Raw genomic sequence first — 23,085 nt, forward strand, 5'->3', positions numbered from 1 at the left:
GCATATTAACAGTTGAGGATTCATCGTCGGTAGTTCGGTTCATCATTTTATCATCTAGTTGTAAAGATGTAACATGCATGGGAATCATATGGTTACTATAGCTAGGCACAGGCATGTTTGGTAGAAGTAGTAGCAGTAGTAGAAGTAGTAGTAGAAGCAGAGGGAGCACAGACTGGATGTACCAGTTTTATAATCATCATCATCATTTATTTATATAGCGCCAACAAGATACGCAGTGCTTTACCTTAGTTATAACAACAGGGAATACATGGTGGATAACAAAAAAGGGTTACAGAGTACAATAGGATTAGAGGGCCCTACAAATGAGAGTTTACAAAGTAAAGGTTAGGGTACAATTGAGACATTAGAAACAATTTGTGATTTTTGATACAGCAATGATTGATTAATTAAGGTACATTGAATACGCTCCTTTAAACAGGTGGGTCTTTAAGGAGCACTTGAAAGTTTGGAAAGAAGGAGAAAGTCTGGCAGCTCGAGGCAGAGAGTTCCAGAGAAAAGCAGAAGCCCGAGAGAAGTCTTGTAGACGAGAATGGGCAGACTTGATGAGAGGAGAAGTGAGGCGAAGATCAGAAGCAGAGCGAAGGTTGCGTGAAGGAGTGTATTTGGAGATGAGAGATGAAATATAGGGAGGGGCTTCATTATTAAGGGCCTTGAGAGTAAGTGTTAGTAATTTGAATTTGATTCTAGAGGAGATTGGGAGCTAGTGAAGGGACATGCATATGGGAGCAGCTGATATTGAGCAGCAAGATAGATGAATGAGTCTAGCAGCCGCATTTAGAACAGATTGGAGTTGTGAAAGGTGACTTTTTGGAATACCTGCGAGGAGTAGGTTGCAGTAATCAAGGCGGGAGATGATGAGAGACTGAATCAGTGTTTTAGTTGATTCTGAACTGAGATATGGTCGTATTCGGACAACGTTGTGCAGTTGAATGCGACAAGATTTTGCAAGGTTTTGAATGTGTGGTGAAAAAGACAGATGCGAGTCTAAGATAACTCCTAGGCAGCGTGCTTGTGTGGTGGAATGAAAGGTGGTGTTGTTTACAGTGAGCGATATCTGAGGGACAGGGGAAGATCTTGGAGGAAATATAATGAGTTCTATTTTTGAAAGGTTCAGTTTCAGGGGGCGCCGTGACATCCAGGAGGAGACAGCAGAGAGACAGTCTGTAACTTGGACAGAATTAGAAAGATCGGGAGTAGACAAGTAGAGTTGGGTGTCATCAGCATAACGGTGATACTGAAGTCCAAAGGACTGAATAAGTTTTCCTAGCGAAGTTGTATAGAGCGAGAACAAAAGATGGCCTAGAACAGAGCTTTGAGAATAATATATATGTGTGTTTACATTATCCAGATCTGATTTTGGCTCAGGCAGGTCTCCATGGGATGGCTGAGAAATGTGGTTGGACCATTTCTGTCTGTACTGTGGGATGTCTCCTGGTGGGTCTGCAACACCAGCAACGATTAGATAAGCCTATTCCGGCCCTATCCGAGGGGCAAATTCACTAAAGGGTGAATTTTCACCAGCAACATCTTCCTCACACAACGTGCCAATTTTTCTAGGAGCAAATTCTTTACCACTATGCTAATTCACTAAAATGGGAAGTTATGTTTTGGCTGATGAATGCTGGTGACTTTACGCTAGCGATACTTCGTCAGTGTGAGCATTTCATAGTGAAGATTCACTAGCGTTCGTTTCTGCCTAGCGAAACTTCACTAATAGTCTTAAGCTCAGGTCAATTTGAATAGGGCGGGTGCATAAAAGTCGTGTACACGTCTTTTTTTAGAGATGTTGGTGCAAATGCTTGAAGTGGTCAATTTTTATTATAAATGTCCAAGGGAGCTTAATAAAGACATAAACGATCTTCTAATGCCCTAGACGTGAGCCCCCCTAAAACAAATGTGACATGCCCTTCAAATGTCTGAAAAATAACTGTTCACACAATATCTTTAAGAGTTAGGACTTTTGAAGACAACCTCACATTAAAAAAAATGTAAAGACGCAAGCGTTTTTAAAATGTTTATGAATTTCCGGCATATAGGATCAGGACCGGATTTACATAGTGGGTGCCCCTAGGCCCACTGCCATTCTTCGCCCCTGTCCCCTCCCCTTTATTCGTGCAAATTTTCATCATCAATGGGGATTGGCGCACAGGAAATTAAAAAAATTATTGTATCTCCAGTGCATTCCCAGTGTTTTTGACCCAATGTGTGTGTGGTTGGGCAGCATGCCGCCCCCCTAAATTCCTGCTGCCCTAGGCCCGGGTCTAGGTGGCCTTTCCACAAATCCGGGCCTGTATAGGATATGATGTCACTGACATAAGATTGAGGAAGATGTAGCTTAGTTTTATCAGCTCATCTGGTCTAAGATGGTGAAGGAAACTCGGGCGAAAGAGGTAACGTTCAGTAAAATCCACACCTTAATGAATTTGCGGAGTAACGTCCTTTCACCAGAGCAAAAAGTGCTTGGCGATAGAGTGCGAAGGAACGCTAGCAATGTTCTCTTTCGCTATCGAATTGTCATCTGCTCCTGTTAGTGAATTGCTGATGTCCCTGTGGATTGGATTTCTGGCGAATTTTCGCTAGCGTCGGTCACTTCGGCCTTTAATGAATTTGCCCCTGTGTGTTTAAAAAGGGGCAAATACCCATACCGGTCCAGCAGAGGGTCCCTTATGCTTTGTCCATCAGTGGTTCATTATTGGCCTAATGAGTCTATTTCACACAAAATAGACCACTTAGTAAGAGGAACAAAAAATAAAAAAGGATGGAAGTTTGGGAATGGTAAACTTCTGTAACCACTAAATGATTAGATAATATACACTGTATATGAATGGACTATTTTACATAGTTTTTATAACAGATAGCATGATATTTATCATTGCTTTTAAATATATAAAGCAACCAGTTGGCCAGAGGACTAGTGTTATGACAGAGGGGGAAAGGCAGGTAAGCAAGAGCTTAACCTGATGGGGGCTTAAATAAATGATGTCCAAATCTGAAAAAAACTCATCATATACGTAGCGTTTTCCCACTCTGTGTAAAAGGGAAACTGCCCTGCACTCATCAGTATGCTGGATACTGCAGTTGTGACAGCAATTGCTTTAAGAATTCTCTGTAGGTTGATTTTCGATTTAAATGTCATTTATAACTGAGGTGTTCTGATCTAGTACTGCACTAAGCTGAGTCAGCCCCTTGCAGCTACTAGGAGGGAATCTATATCAGCAGCATGTAAAGAGCTAATATGCCATTCTCACATTAATTAGATCTCAGGAGTGAATTAAACAGCCACAAGGCCGCATTTATAATCAGCAAAACAGCTATTAGTTGTGCGCAGGCAAACCACTAAAGGCACTGCTGACAGAGGCTTTGAGATGCTAGAAATATGTTGCATCACATTTGAGATATTACAGTTTTGTCTAAAAGGGAGAGAAAATCGAAAATCCCAAACCATATAAAAAATTCCTTGATTCATCCCAATACACATTAACTGTATCCATCACCATTTTGGGCCTAAAGTCACTTTGGTAGTAGGGTTGCACTGGGTTGCCATAGTACAGGTATGGGATCTGTTATCAGGAAAGACCGTTATCCAGAAAGCTCAGAATACGGAAAGGCCATCTCCCATAGACACCATTTTATCCAAATTATACACATTTTTAAAAATGATTTCCTTTTTCTCTGTAATGTTAAAAAAGTACATTTTACATAATCCAAACTAAGATATAATTAATCTTTATTGGAAGAAGAACCACTGGATTTATTTCATTTTTACATGGTTTTCTAGTAGATTTAAGGTATGAAGATCCAACTTATAGAAGGATCTGTTATCCAGAAAACCCCAGGTACCAAGTATTCTGGATAACAGTTCCCATAGCTGTATAAGAGGACCTCCCGGTGCCCTCAGACTCTAGCTTTCCCATTCAAGAAAAGTCCCATCAGCTCTTTCTTTTTCACGTCAAAGGCATATATAACATCTATAACATTTATCTACAGCCAGTGGAGTAACTATGGAGGAAGCAGACCCTGGGGCCCAGGGTACAAGGGGCCCGGGATGCAGGATCTTTACGTGTAAATCTCCCCCTGTAGCCACTTTCCTAATTGAGAGCTGGTGGGGAGCATTGGGAACCAGCAAACAGGGAGCGGGCAGGCAGGTGGGCAGTAGTGGGGGGGGGGGTGGAGCGTGAGAGTGGTTGTGCATGTTGGGCCCCTCTTAAGATTTTTTTGGCGGGGGGGGCGGCGGCAGGTTGTCTACAGCTGTTTTCAGAGTGAGCCCAGGATGTCAGATTCTCTGGTGGACCCTAGGAAGCCCAGTCCTACACTGTTTGATAGCATAGAAATATGTTTCTTAAAGGAGAAATCAACCTGTTCTGAAAATAACCCGTACCCCCCATCCTAGGTAGAGTCCCCACCCTTCTCCCCCCCAGGCTAACTAGGATGAGGACACAGAAGATGGACGTGTGGAACTTCACTGGAAGAATCTGCGGCGAGGGGTAAGTATGGAGTATGGGGCAACTCCCGGTGGGGGTAGTTAGCCTGGGGGGGAGGAGGGGGGGTCTACCTGGGGTGGGGGGTATGGGTTTTTTTCAGAACCGGTTGATTTCTCCTGTAAGGAGGCCATAGACGTAACAATTACGATCTTTCCAAGAAAGATTGTTGGTTTCAATACACACACGTGTAGAGATGATTCGTCAGATATACAGTTAGAAACAATACAATTCTACCTGTATCTGACGATTCAGCACTAACAATGGCTGATGTTTGGGTGCCTACAAAGGCACCTGATCAAAATTTTCTTTCCAGCCCGATCGAGGAGCTGACCGATATTCAAGTCTTCTGCCGATATCGGTCAGCTTTTTTTCCATTGTACACACAGCGAATATCGTACGAAAATTTGTTTTGTACAATATTATCTGTGCATCTATGGCCACCTTTAGCCCGGAACTGTTCAGTGTAAATAAAAACAAGGTCAATAGGCTGCGAAAAATAAAAAATGTTTCCAGTACTGTTAGTTAGCAAAAAATGTAAGTGTAAAGGCTGGAGTGACTGGATAGCTAACAGAACAGAACACAACTTCCCGATTTTCAGCTCTCTTGGTTTCCACTGATTGGTTAGTAGACATATTGAATCTCATCTGCCACTTACCTGCCCAGATTCAGAATACAAGGAGCTGTATTTCCATCAGCAGCTAGGTTACAGTGTCTTACATTACAAGCCAGTCTTGTGAATAAATGAAATGCTGTGAATTTAAGACTTTATCATATAGCAAATCCAAGTCTCTATAATTTTTTGTAACTTCAATTGTATTAAAAAAAAAAATGCAACTACACTTTCCCTTAATGTCTCCTGGCAGTGCTGACACCTTTTCCATCGCATTAAGGGCTCTTCTATAGTAACCTGGAGTCCACATTAATGGCATCTGATTATACACAGCTCTTAAGCCATTGCAAATTTCCAATTTTCCTGAACAAAATAAAAGGGGAAAAAAAGTTATATTTGTCCCTTGAAATGGATTATACCTATGTAAGAGGTTCCTTTTTACAAAGATCGGAAGATGCTGAATAGAAATTAAAAGCATAGTACAAAGCAAAATACATCTGGATATATTATATGTTTTGTTAAAGACCCCCCACTCCACACGCTTAGACATACAAAACCAGTAGGTATTAACTTCAACGTGTTTATTTTAGAAAAATAATTTCTATTAGATGAATGTGTTTTCAGAAGGTGAATAAAAATGTGTTTTTCCTGATTTGGCAGGTTCAGTAAGCATACAAAATAAAGCACCGAACCCTTGTTGCCAATCAAAAACTCCTTGCGTATGTAATAATCTTTATAAGAAGCAGCTGTTACAATATTCATTAAATGCCAGCCATCTCTCTAGAGCAATAGTCACCTTCCTTTGTCCTGCAAAATAATATTCCCCAAGTAAACAAGAGACTGCATCCAAGCTGTGTATTCATATACAGGCCATCCAGGGAACAATGGCATCTTCCGATTTCCAAAAAAATCCCAGTAGCTGGAAGGTTGAAAGTCAGTTAAATGTTCATAGACAAAACTGAGCACTTCCATTATTATTTATCCATCTGTGGCAGACTTTGCCCACGGCTTTTATTGAAGAGGTCTGTTCAATTAGACTTGGCAAGTATGTAGGAAGAATGACATAGCAGTGCTGCAAAGGCTGCACAGATTGTCAATGTGATATGATGTGAAGGCATCAGATGCCAGTCCATTTAGCCTGTGTTATTGATGCTTTCCAGTGGATTGCTGTGACACAGCAAAAGTTGAATGAAGAATAAAAATCCATTGCCGCGTCAATAGCAAATTAGATAGCAATCGTTTCCTCTTTATTCGATGAATGATCTTGTAGTGTTCATCCAATTGGCCTGATTGTGTTTCCAGGTATAGCGATCAAAATGATTCAATGAATCTACATTATTATCTGCAAATGCCCAGGCTGGTGCAGAGCCACTATTCCCATAAGTTTACCACTTTTTCATACAGTTGCAAACCACATGGGCACTGTATCTGGTCTAATTTCCATCTGCAACTGGTTTCTACCAATTTGCTTTTCAACTTCAGATAATTAAAACTCAAAATAAACTAAACTAGGCAGAGCCATGTTCTTCTGGTTACATAGTATATGCACCTTCCACCGAACTGACTGGGCAGGAGGTGGAATAATAAGGTTTTAGGGGAGAATGAGGCATATGAATTTAAGGAAATGTTTTAATATGACTTACTTATTCTGTAAGCACCAACCATTTGTTTTTTTTGGTGTGCTATCATCATTAATGTGGGCTTGATCTTAAAAGTTCTTATGGTAATATGGGTGTGGTTTAAAGTTGGTGTGGTTTAAAACAGGGTGTGATCAACACTGACTTCCATTATTGGTCCTCTACAACAAAGGTGAGAAAAAGTCCCTTCTCTAGATTTATTGGAATAAGGTAGCTGTAATGAGTCCTTTATATCTTCAGTATTGGGGAAAAGAAGAAAAGTAGTAAAAAAACCCACACTCTCTAACACGATCTGGATTAAATTGCTTATGATTAACTGAATATTATGTACTGATTAATATATTTCCACAATAAAAACCACTCAATTAATTTTGTGTCATTCTTTGTGTATTTCAGTAGTTGAGATTTCAAAGTTACACAGTACGAAATAATTAAAATGCCAGTGCTTGAGTTTCAAAATGTATCTATATATAATTACTGTCACAGTAAGTACTGGTTTAAAATCAATCAATAATTCGGGAGAATTTTATTTCCACCAATAAATTAACAAATAAATATAAAGTGCTGGTGCCAAGCTAGTTGCAGTCTCAGACTGCCTATACAATCGATAATTCAAAAAAGTCTTTTTTATCGACCAATAAGTTTACAACTAAATACAAGGTGCTGGTGCTGAGCTGGTTTCAGTCTCAGACTGCCTATAAATCCACAGTTAATATTGATTAACCATTGACTAGTTTTAAATCAATGAAGGAAGATATCTAACATCCACCACTAAATTAATAATTATAAAGTGCTAGTGCCGAACTAATTGCAGTCTCAGACTGCTGATAATTCTGTAATGGATATAAATTGAGGGTGCTAGTGCTGATCAATGTTTAGAGAGATGAATTCATTAATTAAAATTAAAAAACCTCCAAAACCTTAATTTAAGAATTAAAAGCAGGAAAATTGAAAAATAGTGAAGAGGTGGAGAAGACCCAAAAACTGCTAAGAGGATGTTTTTCTAGGCTCTGGGACTACACAAGGGGAGAAAGTAGAACACTGGGGACTGTGGTCACACTGCGGCACCAGCACCTTGTATTTAATTGTAAATTTATTGGTCAATAAAAATGTTTTTTTTGAATTATCAATTGGCAGTCTGAGACTGCAACTAGCTTGGCACCAGCACTTTATATTTATTTGTTAATTTATTCTCCTGAATTATTGATTGATTTTTAAACAGTACTTAATTTATTTACTGTGACAGTAATTATATATAGATACATTTTGAAACTCAAGTACTGGCATTTTAATTATTTCGTACTGTGTAACTTTGAAATCTCACCTACTGAAATACACAAAGAATGACACAAAATTAATTGAGTGTTTTTTATTGTTGAAATGTATTAATTAGTGCATAATATTCAGTTAATCATAAGCAATTTAGTCTAGATCGTGTTAGAGAGTGTGGGTTCTTTTTACTACTTTTCTTCTTTTCCCCAATACTAAAGATATAAGGACTCATTGCAGCTACCTTGTTCCAATAAATCTCGAGAAGGGACTTACCTGCTACTATTTTCCTTGTTACAGGCCCCATATTTTCCATTTAGAGACCTAATTAAAAATCTACTTTATTGCTGTTGCTACTGTATATCAGTGTAACAGAATTTTATTTCCTACTGGAAATAAAAATCCCTGAGGAGTATTCCAATGCACTCATTAGAGACACTGCACACTGAGGATTCCAAGATTTGTCTACCAGCAGGCATCTGGGGTGTGTGGAGCCTGGAAAATAATTCTGATTTAGGATGATATGCCAGGAATGGGTTACATATGTTTCTGCAGAAATAGTCAATATAGAAAAATGTATCCAGGATCCATGTGCTCTTCACAGCGTTCTCCCGTTAAGCATTTTACTTTCATAAATAATTTACACTGGTTATAAATTATTGCTGCGCAACAAGTTGCTTCAGCAGGTTAAATATATCTGAAGCAGGTTCTTCCTTTATTGGAAATAAAGGAAAAAGAAGGGAAGCCAGTAATATATTTCTTCATTGATCTCCACTCTCAGGTGGGGGGGTTGCATGCCCTATCACAAGAAGGCAAACGTGAAGACAGAATGGTAAATAAAAATACAGGAAAAATAGTCCAAAAGAATCTGATTCAGTCTACTAAAAACTGAACTTTGGAGAAAAAAATAGCATCCAAGAGGAAGAACACTATAATAGTTTTCACTACAATTTTTATAAATGCAGCTTAATTACACAGCAGCCATTTTACTTTTAATAGCTCTTTATTAAAAGGATTCACAAAAGCATAAGTCATAGTTATCCCTACACTTTAAAACATCCTAAAACAACCAATAAAATAGCAGTGATTAACAGGTGAATCTTACCAAGGAGAGAGTAGCCATATAGTTGGGAGCTGTAGCCCACTGTGTTTTCCTGCTTTAACCCAGCAAGTAACCGTGACGCACCAACATTTCTTTCTTGAGCCCACTAAAATAGTAAAAAAAGAAAAGGTTAAAGTAATATCACAAAAGTAAGATTAGGGAGATATTACTAAAGGAGAACTAAACCCTACAAATGACTACGGTTAAAATGCCATATTTTATATACTGAATTTATTGCACCAGCCTAATGTTTCAGTTTGTCAATAGCAGCAATGATCCAGGACTTCAAACTTGTCACAGGGGGTCACCATCTTGGAAAGTGTCTGTGACACTCACATGCTCAGTGGGCTCTGAGCAGCTGTTGAGAAGCTAAGCTTGGGAGTCGTCACAAATTATCAAGCAGAAAATTAGTTTGGCCTGTAATATAAGCTGATGCTACAGGGCTGATTATTAAATTCTGATGCTAATTGCACTGATTGTTGTGCTGCCATGTAATAATTATCTGTATTAATTACTAATCAGCCTTATATTGTGACATTTTTGGAGACACATATCTTTACTGCTAAAGGACTGTAGTTGCCTTGGGCTGGTACAGAAGCTCAAAACATAATGTACAACATTTCTACCCTACTTATTTACTTAGGCTTTAGTTATCCTTTAATTAGAGATCAGAACAAAGCACTTTCACTGTTTCTGGTTACAATTACAGATAAAATCAACCAGGAATCAGTATACATATATCATATACAGAGCGTTCCACCCCAAGCTGAACCACGAGATCAGTATATCGCTGCTATCACACAGATGTGGTTGTATTTCAAGACTGCTTAACTGCATGGTAATTGGTCTGTCTGGCCTACATCACTTCAGCATTTTGTTGAGAGAACATCTGCTCAGACAACTTTGGAGCAATTAAATCATTACACCACAGGTTAAAGGAGTAGGAAAAGGCAGGGAAATTCCCTTAATGCACCACTCAAACACAGACACTTGGCATATTAATTTTGTAGTTTTCTCCCTTATCATAAGACTAATAATAGTCATAATAATGCTCACTAATAATGCTTATGCCACATGCCCAATTCTGTCTGCAGTGGCACTCAAAATACACAGGTAATCTTGACATTAATATAAGAATCCCCCTCTTTTTAGATCTTTAAAAATATGTTTTTTTTAAAAAAAAACTAAGAATATCTTGTAAAATACTTTTCATGCCTACCCTGTGGCAATATAAATGTTGCTAAAGGATGCCTTCAGTGTTGACAAAGGTAGCTCTGAAGGCCCTGCCAAGAATTCTCTGTGAATTTCGTGAAAGTCACCTATATGTTCCTGGTAGGAACCAGCATGCTTCTTTTTAATTAGCAAACTTTGAGATTCCCCTGTGTCTTTCTATTCCCTTCCAGCATGCGAGAGCTAAATGCCTCAGACACTGCTAGCAGAATTCTTTGATCTTCTAAGAATCTCTGAGCAACAAATCAGAAATATTCTTGTGAAGGATAAATGTTAATTGTGTATTATAGACTGTGAAGGTATGCTATTTTCAAAGTGCATTTATATAATTAAAATGACTAGATGAAATAGAACACAATCAAATATAATCAACATGATTTTTGTTTGTGGTAAAGCTTTAACATACAGATTGGCCTGTTCTTATCAACCTTCTCAATTGGTTTATAACCCTGTAAAAGGCGTATGCATACAAGCACTTCCTTACCTTGAGATCTGCTTTGGCAGAAAGATATTTGTGTAAGAAGGCATAAAGGCACACTTGCTCAAAGCTCTCTTGCACCATTATCTCAGTCACAACTGATACATCATCTGGTAAACCAAAGGAAATAGTTGAAAAATATGTTAGAGTGCAATTTTTTTAATACATGGCCAATACACAAAGATTTTTTTTAAACTTTGTAACTTTCCAGAAGTGAGACGTGATCCATGCATTGCTCTATATATTGTTACTACCTTAACCAGATATTTATTATCTGGGCATTCTACTTGTGACAATCCCTTCATTGTAGTATTATCACTTCTAGTTCTATTCTGAAATCTGGATACCGAAGTTTCCAAGCTATATTTAGGCAACCTATTAAACAAATATTCTTAAGAAAAAAAAAAAAAAAAACTTTAAAGGGATCAACCACATGGCATTGTTTAAATTAAACATGATTGCGTGTGAAAGTCTGCATCTGTTTTAGGCCCACAAAGAATGAGTAACAAACCACTTAGCACCCTTGTCATAGGCAATTTTATTAAAAGTTAGCGTCACTTGGGACACAGTGCTTAGAGAATATAAATATTTTTATTACAATACCTTGGTAATTCTCAGTCTTAATAAATGTATCCAGTAATAATGCAAAGTCATCAGGAAAAACTCCATTCTGAACCTGTGGTATAGATAAAATATTATAGACATAAAAGCCTATTTCAAACAGATCAGCGTTTTGGCGTACTAATACAACCATTAGATATATCATACATTTACAGCATATTTTGTCAGCACATAACTTTGGACCTCAGTTAGATACATTTAGTAGTGAATAGGGAACGTGCAGACAACTACTACATGCTGACTGGGAATAGAAGCTCAGAAAGGCCAAGGTACTAATTATTACCCAGATATAAAAATGATTAATATCCTAGAAAACCTGGTGCATGAATAATTGTTATATTTTACCCCTTATGTGCCCACTTGGTAACTGGGACCTGGAACAGAGCAGCAGAAATGTGTTGATAGAGGTTGTTATTGTTAGGGAAGGCTCTTTGTGTGGGTACTTTAGCACAGTTTCTAAATGTGATACCATATAGTAATTATTTGCCCATTGCTGCAAAATCCACTGAACAGGTGGGCAGTTCTATTTCCTTTCTTATACATTAAGGCACAGATTTATTAAGGTTCGAATGGTAAATTCGAATTCTCATGGTTTTTTTTTTGTGTCAAAACTCACCAATTCGAATTTAAAAGCACCAACTCGAATGTAAATTCTAATGTGGGATGTGTCACACCTTGACCATGGAAACAGTTATAATTTGAATATTCGCCACTTAAAACCTGCCGAGTTCATTTACAATTTAATACACCTGTTAACGTGGAGCGCTCACCTTACTGATACACACTTCTTGTAGTGTCAGGTGCTGAACTGGAGGACCCACTCCTGTCACTGGGTCATAACAATATGTAGAAAGGAACCAGCAGCACACTGTGTTTAAGTTGCAAAAGTGCACCAAAAATTTATTAAGCTCACATCATACAATTAGGCAACGTTTCGGGCCCACCTGGCACTTTATCAGGCTTGATAAAGGGCCAGGTGGGCCCGAAACGTTGCCTAATTGTATGATGTGGGCTTAATAAATTTTTGGTGCACTTTTGCAACTTAAACACAGTGTGCTGCTGGTTCCTTTCTACATTTACAATTTAATGGCAGAGGTCCATTAAACCATTTGAATATGTTATTTGCCTTCCTGACATTCAAGGTTTTTCTTTTTGGAGGAAAACTTGATTTGAATTCGATTTGAATTATCGGGTCGGGACTATTTGATCAAATATTTTTCACAAATAACCTCCCATTCGAGTTGTGAGTACATTTGAATTTATTAGAGTAAAAAGAATTCACATAAATTTGAAATTTGATCTTTGATAAATAATCCCTTTACTATTCATAATCCCATTAGAATAATATCAGTTAAACTTTTGATTACTTGCAAATTTCATTGTTCGTTCCCTTAACCTATACAATCATACTGCCGATATTGACTCACCTTATTCTTCAAAGTATAAAGAGCTTTCTCTGGAGCTCCATATTTCAGGCACTGGCAAATCCAACAATGTATAGTCCAGCTCCTCAAATAAAAGCAGTTGGGGCTGTGCCGGAACCTTGCGAACAGAGTAAGAAACAAATAAATAGAATCATTTACTGTTTATACATGTATATATGCTGGTACTTTACTTTTCCATGAACATATTGTACAGGTATGGGACCTGTTGTCCTGAATGCTCGGGACCTGGGGTTTTTCCGGATAACCGATCTTGACATAATTAGGGTCTTCATACCTTAACTCAGTGTTCCCCAACCAGTAGTTTACAAGCAACATGTTGCTCACCAACTGCTTGGATGTTGCTCCCAGTGGCCTCAAAGCAGGTGCTTATTTTTCAAATCCAGGCTTGGAGGCAAGATTTGGTTGCATAAAAAACAGATGTACTGCCAAACAAAGTCTCCTGTAGGCTACCAGTCAATATAGGGGCTACCAAACAGCCCTATTTGACAACCCCATGGACTTTTTCATGCTTGTGTTGCTCCCCAACTCTTTTTTACATTTAAATGTGGCTCACGAGTAAAAAAGTTTGGGGACCCCTGCCTTAACTCCACTAGACAATCATGTAAACGTTAAATAAACCCAATAAGATGGTTTTGATTGCAATAAGGATTGATTATATCTTAGTTTGGATCAAGTAAATGGTACTGTTTTATTATTACAGAGAAAAAGCTAATAATTCTTTAAAAATTGGATTATTTTATTATAACAGAGTCTATAGTAGACAGCCTTTTCATAATCTGGAGCATTCTGGATAATGGGTTTCAGGATAACAGATCCCATACCTGTACTTTAGCTTCATAAGAGGGACAAGATAAGGTGCATCTCTGTCATCCAGTTAAAACAGTGCTATTTATCCTACAGAATCGGGAAGCAAGCTTTCAGGGCTGTAGGGACTGAACAGGGGTATTTATGGGTACAGTACATCTTATAGCTTAAAACCCTATTACTGCTCAGCATGTAATTGATCAGTACAATGTTAGCAAATCATCATTTCTATGTATAGATATTTTTAAATGTGCTAGCAGGCTGCAATGCAAACAATACCGAAGTGGTATGTCTTTTATTCTTGTTCTTTTATTGCATTTTGTTCTTTACAATATAATCTGCTGTTAATTAATTCTTCCACTGTAATGTTAATCAAGCATTAACTGCATTGTAAAAGCTTTATGATTTATTGTGTCTGTACCGTGCACTGTACAAAGGATTTCAGGAAAACATTTCAAGAGAATGCTAATCGTCATGCTAATACTGGGTAACAGAGTATTCAGAAATACTCATTTAAACAATGCTTCCTGCGAAATAAAATAGCAAACTGGTGACTAATACTATGCTTCTATACAGTTGTTTCTATACAGCTCTATACAGATTAAGAGAAATCCATGGTTAAGTACTTTTCTGGGTCACCTTATTGCTAGGGACTATCTAAAGTATTTCTGGTGCAGTGCTTTGAATTTTTTTTATACCACAAAATTTCAGTTAAATTAGAGAATTGCTCAAAAGTCTGAATACTTTTGCAAGGCACTTAACAAAGCTATATAAAGAGGGAGAGCGCTCTCCTTCATAACACCACTCCCTTTAAAATTACACCCACACTAACATCTTAAATCTATTGCCAAATTCCCCAAAATATTATATAAATTCACTTGAATAGATTCCTTTTGTTAACACCAGCTTTAACTTGTGTTTCAAGCACAGGCTGTACCTGCAGTGGAATACTGCCATTAGTCCACCATACAACTGCATATGCTAAAGTATACATGATTACTGCAAGGCAGCTTCCTTATCATCTGAAATTGCAGTTCCGAGCTGTCTATACATGTATTATTTATCAGAAAGCAAACCTGCATCAGCAGCGTATTCTCAGCCTTACATTCACCAGCTGTTTGCCAACATTTATCTAATTGCACAATTGCTTCATGTCCTAGTTTTATAGTGGTGCGTCTCTATCTATAAGGATGATGACTTACTGTCATTCTTTTAAGTTTATGGAGGAGAGCTGCAAAGACAACATAATACGGGCTTGAGGTTGCAGTAAAAAGATTAAGCCATTTTTTCTATTGCCTTGTCATAGTGCAGCGACATTGGCACTGCAAAAAAAACATACAGATGCTGTCTGTCTGGAACGGTGTGCCACCAGCCCTCACTTCTGGGGTTTCTTCCGGCTGAAGGGATACAGTTTCCAGAACATTTACCAGATTAGTACAGCCACCGGTCCCATTCTAATTTTAGCTATGTCTGCTCATGTGTTTGGACACCATAGCTTCAGGCTGCAGTAATGCAAATGGGAAAAAAAGGAAAGCTTTAAGACAGTAAAGTAATACAGATAATGGTGTATACAACCATGGGACCTGTTATCCAGAATGCTCAGGACTTGGGGTTTTCCGGATAACAGATCTTTCCGTAATTTGGATCTTCATACCTTCAGTCTACTAGAAAATCCTGTAATTGTTAAATAAACCCAATAGGCTGGTTTTGCTTCCAAAAAGGATTAATTATAGTTAGTTTGGATCAAGTACAAGCTACTGTTTGATTATTACAGAGAAAAGGGACATTTTTTAAAATTTGGATTATTTGATTATAATGGAGTCTAATTTATGTATAGTATAATATATACACAGGGCCAGATTTCAGCGGCGGCACCACTCTAGCAAACGCTGGCGCACCTGAGCACTGCGCGTCCCCAGTGCTCCTCAGCAAGCGGCTGGGCGGCATGATGCCCCTAAAAACTTGCCGCCCTAGGCCTGGGCCTTTGTGGCCTCGCCACAAATCCAGGCCTGTACATACAGTATATAGTACAAAGGGGTAGTACTGTAGTATACAGTCAGCCATTGTGCAGAGCAGTACTTATTGCCCTCCTATTTGTATCTGCACCTGCAAGATACCAAGCTCATTCGATTGTAAGCTCCAAGGGGCAAGGATCTCCTTCCTCACTTATTACCTTTTAAAGCTGGGCACATCAGTAGTACAAAATCTAGCTGTTTTGAATGTGCATATACTCACCCAGGTTAGCACAGGGGATCACTCAGACACAGGAACAATACGGTGACACTCAGGTCTGGACTCAGATTCAAAATAGGCCCTGGCATTTCAGGAACACAGAGGCTCAAACAGGCCACACAGTAGCCCAAACAGCCCCCACCTACCCAATAAATAGTGAATGTCTATGGCAACCTACAGCAGCCCCTCTGGCATTTGTCAGAACCCACAAATTTCCAGTCCGGACCTGGTGACACTTACAGAAAAGAATCAAGCCATTAGAATCACTAGGTTGGCACTTCCTAACTATCCTTCTCCTTTAAACATACATTTTAAATAATTATAATAGAAAGCACTTGGAAAAAAAATTATTAGTTGAGGTGTGCAATTAAAAACATTATTTTTGTGAAGGTGACCTGCCCCTTCACAACTTTCCCTTGTTAGTTATAGTTTATACAGGAGCAGCGACCAGCTCCATGTTGTAGCTCCCACCCTTTCCAGCTATAGTCAGGTGATTCCACATGTGGCCAAAAAAAGGGCAACAAAGTTTGGGAGTTTTACTTTGAAGGCTGCAAGTAAGCTGCAGGTAAAATAGTGTCAACGTATTGTTCCTGACTTTGTCTGAGGGGTTAATTTATTTTATATGGGCTTGGTTCTGTGTTATTATTCCATAAAAAATATTTAGTTCCCAACTAACAATCCATCTTATTTCTGCTCGAAACCACGTGGGACCCACAGTTAGCTTCGTCAGCAGAGAATATTTGCCTATTATCTTGCTGTCCTTTATGACATACAGCAGTCATGCACTCTCTTTAACTAGCATCAATAAAAGCCCTTCACAAGCCCATGGGGAGCTGTTCTGCCTTGCATCGCTGATTCTAAATCTCCTATATTTATGCAGACAGAACTGGGCCTAGCAGAAGGTTATGTAAACACAGCCACATCTAAATCACTGCTGGGCACATGCACATCTAGATTTAATAGCCAGAACAAGCCATTTGCTCCCAACAAAATGTTGCTGCCCTGTCCACGTGCCAGCATAGGAATCTTCTAAACAGCCAGCATTCAACGACAATTGCTTTTTTCTTTTTTTTTCTTTTTTTAATTTGAAGCTGCCCATGTATATGGATTTGAACAAACCGACATGTAGGGGGTTATTTCCTAAAATCCAAATATTTCTCATTATTTTATTAAAACTGCTTAGACCAAAATTCCATCTGAATTTTTACCTTATTTATCAATAAATTAACTCGAAAAAAATCTGGTGCGGGAAAAGACAAAAAATTGTGTTTTCCCATTTAAAACTCTCTAAATGTATACAGGCATAATGTCCCCTAATACTAACATTTTAGGCCATATACATAATTTATAGCTGTACAAAAACCAGTGAAGTCTGCAGCACCCATTTGTTAGAAGCAACATGAAGAATTTATTCTGGGGAAGAATAAAAAGGATGAGGTGACAAGCCCTACATGTTTTCTTTTTCTCTCACATTCTGCTTTACTATGCCCAACACCCTTAGTTTCCACATTGTCCATCTGAATCCAAGCTACTCACCTCCCCTTACTGCTCTTGGCCTTCCTTGTGTATTGCATATTATACATAGTTTGCCATAATCATTTGCTGTCCTTCATTCATGACAGTCTTCTGATGACCTCTGTATGTCACTTACAGGTACTTCAGATACCTGCACTACTGTTGTTGCCTATGTATATCTCCTAAATCTGCCAATTCACAGTGATTAGCAACCATGCAAACCTTTGCTGCAGAAAGAATACTGAAAGCAAATGTGAGATTCTTTGCTATTGGTTACTGCCCTTGTGCACATTTGTCCACTGCTCGTTATTAGGGATGCACCGAATCCAGGATTCGGTTCGGGATTCGGCCTTTTTCAGCAGGATTCAGATTCGGCCGAATCCTTCTGCCTGGCCGAACCAAATGCATATGCAAATTAGGGGCGGTGAGGGAAATCTCGTGACTTTTTGTCACAAAACAAGGAAGTAAAAAATGTTTTCCCCTTCCCATTCCTAATTTGCATAGGATTCGGATTCGGTTCGGTATTCAGACAAATCTTTCGCAAAGGATTCGGGGGTTCGTCCGAATCCAAAATAGTGCATTCGGTGCATCTCTACTCATTATTAAGCCCACCTGTTTTATTACTTATCATTCATGTTATGTTACTTGTATTTACACACTAGGACAATTACAGTTTTACTAATACACCTGGTTTGACAAATATGGGAGTGATAGAAAAATCGCAGGTACAAACTACATGTATTCGACACGGCACGACTGTCGGATGTCAACGCCGCGTCTTCCTCTGACAGTCGTGTTGTGTGTAGTTTGCACCTTTGATTTGTCTATCACTCCTATAATATTTGGCGCCTCGCAACTTGTCGCATGCAACAGATCCGACGAGAATTGTCTATGGAGTATAGCCATTACGGGTTTTTTCCCCTCTGAGGCAAATAGGAGTGGCTTCAGAGTTCTTATGTTTGAAACCATTGCAGTTAGTAGCTGAATAAATACACTTTCTAATGAAAACAGGGCTGTGAGGCACGCTCAAGAGGGAAAATGAAAGTCATATCCTTGCAAGGAGAAAGCTCACACTAAACTGGCATCTGATTTCGTTATTCCCAAGCTGGGTTGGAGCTGCTACATTAAATTGCTGCGTGTGAATAAAAATACTGTACCAACGACAAACCAAGAGCAGGCCAATGATAGGCTGAGCAAAATGAAGAGACTGGTGGGGTGAGCTGTTGCCATAGTGACAGTGTGGAGAGATTTTCTCTGGTTACTTCTTCAGTCCCAGAGCAGACACAATAAACTCTCATTTACAACCTACACATGTATTAATTATATTGGCCCACAACTCCCCAGCCTGGACAAATCGGTGCATCTCTTTCAGTATAATGCCAGAGAATAGCTAAATAGGGAGTTATATATACATACATATATATATATGGGCATCGACTGTAGCATAAAATCTGTGAAACTCATCAGGAATGGGAAAGGCAATTAACAAAAACAACAAGTGAAATATATTGCTCACTAATTAGCAAACTGACATAAATAAATAATGAAATAATGGATCAAAGCTGACTCAGAACCTAACTGGCCATTACCGAGTTTAAAGGAATTGTTCAGTGTAAAAATAAAAACTGGGTAAATAGATAGGCTGGCTGTGCAAAATAAAAAAAGGTTTCTAATATAGTTAGTTAGCCAAAAATGTAATGTATAAAGGCTGGAGTGATTTGATGTATAACATGTCAGTCTGAACACTACTTCCTGCTTTTCAGCTCTCTTGGGTTACACTGATTGGTTACCCTGGTTACAAGGCAGTAACCAATCAGAGACTTGAGGGGGGGCCACATGGGTCATATCTGTTGCTTTTGAATCTGAGCTGAATGCTGAGGATCAATTACAAACTCACTGAACAGAAATGTACCATGTGGCCCCCCTTCAAGTCGCTGACTAGCTCAGAGTTATAGAGCTGAAAAGCAGGAAGTTGGATTCTGGCTGTTTTATTAGACATCTGTTCACTCCAGCCTTTATATATTACATTTTTGGCTAACTAACTATATTAGAAACATTTTTTATTTTGCACAGCCTATTTATTTACCCAGTTTTTATTTTCACACTGAACTATTCCTTTAAGGCTTCTGAAGAAAAAGTGAGGAATCCATCTGACTCCCTTTAGTGATGCTTCCGTAAGGGGTTAATGTTTGCTAATGCTCAGTCATATCAGGAAGGGCCTGAATGTGTTGGTACTTTCCTATCCGCACAGTTTTAACAGTTTCAATTCATTCACAAAGCAGACCATGAAAGTAATTTAAAGGGGACATGTGACCCAAAGATAAAAAGCTAATTAATAAAAGTCCTTTTCAAAATAAACATGAAGCCCAAATTCTTTTTTTATTAACACATCCATACTAATTATAATCTCGTTTATAACTCTTCCCAGCTGTCAATCATATACTGCCTGCCCTTCCTCTACGTCTTAGGCATAGAGGCGGAGCAGGCAATTACTTTCACTTTCCGTTCTGCACTTCTAGATGTCACTGCTCTTCCCACATTCCCCCTCCTCCTCATCATCTTGAGGAACCAGTGCACGGCCTCATGAGTATCAGGTGCCCCATTCTGAAGCATAAACAAAATTTTGGCATAATGCAAAGCTTGCCTTAATAACAGCATACCTCCCAACTGTCTTGTTTTTCAGGGACAGTCCTGATTTTTGACAGCTCAACCCGCAGTCCCGGATTGTTGCTGAAATGTCCCGACTTTCTCTTTGATCTCCTGCACTGAACAGCCAGAAAAGCATACAAAGTTTCTAACTTAATTGGCTTTTGACAGAGAGCCCAGAATATGTGGCAGGTGCACTTAGATACTTTTGTAACAATTTAAGAAAACATTTAAACAATTTAAGATAAGCAGGTCTCTTGGGGGAACTGTGACTTGCAGCTTAAAGGGCAATTCACCTTCATTAGCAAAACTGTAATAACACATTAAAACCACAGAAATGTGTTCAAACTTTCATAACCTGCCAAATTTTGTAAAAGGAACATGGTAATTAGGGGGTGTGTCCACAAAAAAGGGCATGGTCAAAAAGATTGCAACTTGCACAAGACTATGCCATACTAGCAGGCAAAACTCAAGATTTATCAAAGTATGTGACTACAATAAAGGAATTAAAAATCTATGATATGGCTAATCAAAAAGAGTGATTTAACGGCATTTATTCATATTCACAAATTATAAATGTATACAAGCATAAAACTTTAAAGAGACTGCAAACCGTTTGTTTAGAATATTGCTTTAATACTGTGTTTCTTCACGGTATGTGCAGCCTTCCACAATGACAGTTCACACTGTTATCTCGAATATATATATATATAACCTCCATGTTGCCAGCACTCTCGCAAAAGGTTCATGTGCCTGAGTGCAGTATCCCACATATTTATCCAAGCCAAATGCAATAAGGTCCGCACTCTCAGGACATTTTAAAAGGAAAAAATGATTTATTATAGACGTTACAGAGTCTGTAACTTCTATAATAAATAATTTTATATATATATATATATATATATATATATATATATATATATATATATATATATATATATATATATATATATATATATAATGTAATTTGTCAAGAACCTTATATTATGTTAAACTCAATTTTATAAATTGCTACCACCAGAATCAAAATGGTAGTAAATTAATTGAATTAACCTAATTAACTTACATGTTGGCCCTGAATGGCTACAATCTTCCATTATGCAAAATGCTTCACAAAGTGGCAATGCCATTTTCTACAGTGTATTTTTCAAATACTCAAATCAAATTGTTTGTTAATGGATGACTTGCTACTACTCTCTATGTTTCACAATCACTCCAGATTCCAAAAATAAGCATAGACTAAAGAAGTGTTGCCCAACTGGAGGCCCACAAGCCAGATGTGGCCCTAAAAGTGATTGTATGTCCTCCCAGTCTGATCAAAAGCTTCACAGAAGTTTTTATAATTTTATCAAGACATTATCATTTTAAAATAATATGACTTTCATACATGTGGTAAGAACAAAAACTGGCCCACTACATGTAAACAATTTGAAGAATATTCTAGGACAGATATTGTACATTTTCCCTAGTACTGTATACATATATGCAGAATAATCTGAAATATTAGAAGGAATATTGGGACACTGAAAAATTATATTTAGTTGGTAATTATTGTCAGTCTTTCCAAAAAGCTTCCTCAAGCATTCTGTGACTGCCAAGGACTGCCTGAGATGTATGCTGTTTAATAAAGTAGAATTGCTTTAGTTTTCTACGGATTACGTGGGCGATTTATCAAGGTTCAAGTTTTCAATTCAATTTTTATTCAGATTTATTTGCACAAAAACTCTGTAACTCTGTAACTTAAGGTGCCCCAACATCCAGAACAAACCCCAAGATCCCAGTCATGGTTCACACTCCGCTACTCAGATGCCGCATGGTCTTAAAGTGAGAGGACCAAGGGGGGCAGGGAAACAAACATGTGCAGGAAGTACAGGGAAAGAGTAAGTGTAGTCGTGGAACAGGCCAGGATCAATTACAAAACAGAGAGCGAGGTACAGAATCAGGTAGCATTGTCAGTAATCAGGCAAGGTTGGTTCAGGCAGCAGGACAGCAAGGGGTCAATTAACAGGATCAGACAAAATTAACACACCCAGGAACTATGGAACATAGATCTACGTTGGGCCAGTGAGTTGGGTTAAGTCAGTGCAGAGGGTTTTATAGCCAGACTAATGGCTTACACTGATCATATGTGGCCAGATTGGTAACAGGTTAAACAAGCCATGCCTACTTCCAATTACAAGGATAGCAATAGGAGTGAACCGGGGCCTTGGCTATCTGCTTGCATAGAGCAGTGGCAACGCAGACAGCGTTTTCAAATTTGTAAAATCACAAATTAGAGTTTTTAAGCCTATGAACTCGAAAAATTCAAGTTTTTTTCACAATCGAGTTTTTTACATTCAGATTTTTTTCATAAATAAGCAAACACTCAATTTTTTTTTAAATTGTGTTTTTGTGTTTATTCAAAGTACAAAAAACTTCACAAATACAATTTTTGATAAATACTATGGGGGTTATTTACTAAAACAGGGTTTTTTCCTCATATTTTACCAAAAACAAAGTCGACCTAACTCCCATCCACAAATTTGCCTTATTTACTAATATTTCAGGTAGAGAAAATTGGATAAAAAAACCCCCAATTTTTCGAGTTTATATAAAGAGAACTTGTGAGTTTCAATTTGAATCATATGACATATCAAATTGCCATTTGAAAAACTCAAATTTATCGAGATTTCAAGCAAAAACCAGCGGCAAACACCCCCAAAACTCACAAAATTCATGAAGGTTAAAAACATATTCAAATGGTTAAAGTGACAGCTGCCATTGACTTTTACATGACAGGTTTTAGATGAAGTATTTTACTTTTAGCAGCTTCGGAGCATAATAAATTTGAGGAGTTTTTTTTCAATTAAAAAAAAACTCAACTAGAAAAAATTGAGTTTTAATAAATAACCCCCCAAAACTCAGCATGATCCCCAATGGAAGCCCTCCTAAACCATTTGATGTTTATGAACAAAAATAATCTGGGGCACTAAAAAAAATTTTGGGCATCAAGCA

At 38.2% G+C, this 23,085-nt stretch overlaps 1 pseudogene; it reads right to left on the bottom strand.

Annotated features, from left to right (window-relative positions):
* LOC108705320 overlaps positions 1-23,085 on the bottom strand; it is a 38,295-nt pseudogene that overhangs the window by 10,147 nt on the left and 5,063 nt on the right.

This window comes from Xenopus laevis, chromosome 1S (assembly GCF_017654675.1).
Source record: "Xenopus laevis strain J_2021 chromosome 1S, Xenopus_laevis_v10.1, whole genome shotgun sequence".
Classification (NCBI taxonomy): Eukaryota; Metazoa; Chordata; class Amphibia; order Anura; family Pipidae; genus Xenopus; species Xenopus laevis.